Raw genomic sequence first — 1,025 nt, forward strand, 5'->3', positions numbered from 1 at the left:
TTATCATCATTTACTGTTATATAGTATACACATATATATAATATATATATTTGTTAAACTGTCTGTTCATTCTTATTTATGCTAATTATTATGATCAGCTCATGAAATTAAAGTATTGTTAACTCATTTAGCGTTTGCCTTGTCAGTGTATGGCCGTCGACTGCAATTGTTTGCATTATTTGTGTGTGTGTGTGTGTGTGTGTGTGTGTGTGTGTGTGTGTGTGTGAAATAACGAATTTTCAGAATTGTGTAGTGTTGCCAAGGAAACAAGGAAAAGGTACTATACAACTATATTTGTATTTCATATTACCTATGGCCCTCGAGATTTGGGTTAGGAATTACTATGTGCCGTACTGTGTTGTTTATTGTTTTCCTCATAGAAGTGGGGCTGGTGCTGCATTGGACATTGTCACTTAAATGTCATCTTAATGTGGAAGGTAAGCATATGTGCTGCAGACCATCACGTTTACCAGTTTTGTGAAACCCACGAGCACGGTGTAGTGCGGACAAAGTAGTGACGTCATGCATCACTTCATGGAACTACAATTGAAATTGGTAAACCATCACTGAACACTTACATGTATTTGTATTGGGTGCTACAAGTTACGAGTCAAAAGTAAATTCATCTTATGTAGGTTGTCGTCATAATCCTTTGTACAATGTCAAGTTCCTTTTTGTACATTTTACTGTCATCATATTATGTTATTTATTAATGTTATGTTAGAGGAACGTGCGTATAATCGGTAAATAGATTTCCAATTTTGTATATGTTCTTTAGACGCCATGTGCGATTTTTGCTCCCTGAATAGCACCTTAAACGCTGTCAATATCTGGTGCAATGGGTTATTGCATCACTACATGTACATTAACACCAGAATACATGAATAAGAAATACCAGCAGAGAGTATTAATAAAGAAACACGACGATGTATCAACATCCTTCACATAAGATTTGAAGCATAAATTTCCTAAGGACTAGGTTAGTCCAAGACATATATATCAGACAGGGCGAACAGATTTAATAT

This window comes from Haliotis cracherodii, unplaced genomic scaffold (assembly GCF_022045235.1).
Source record: "Haliotis cracherodii isolate W230 unplaced genomic scaffold, xgHalCrac1.p SCAF_1, whole genome shotgun sequence".
In the NCBI taxonomy this organism is placed as follows: Eukaryota; Metazoa; Mollusca; class Gastropoda; order Lepetellida; family Haliotidae; genus Haliotis; species Haliotis cracherodii.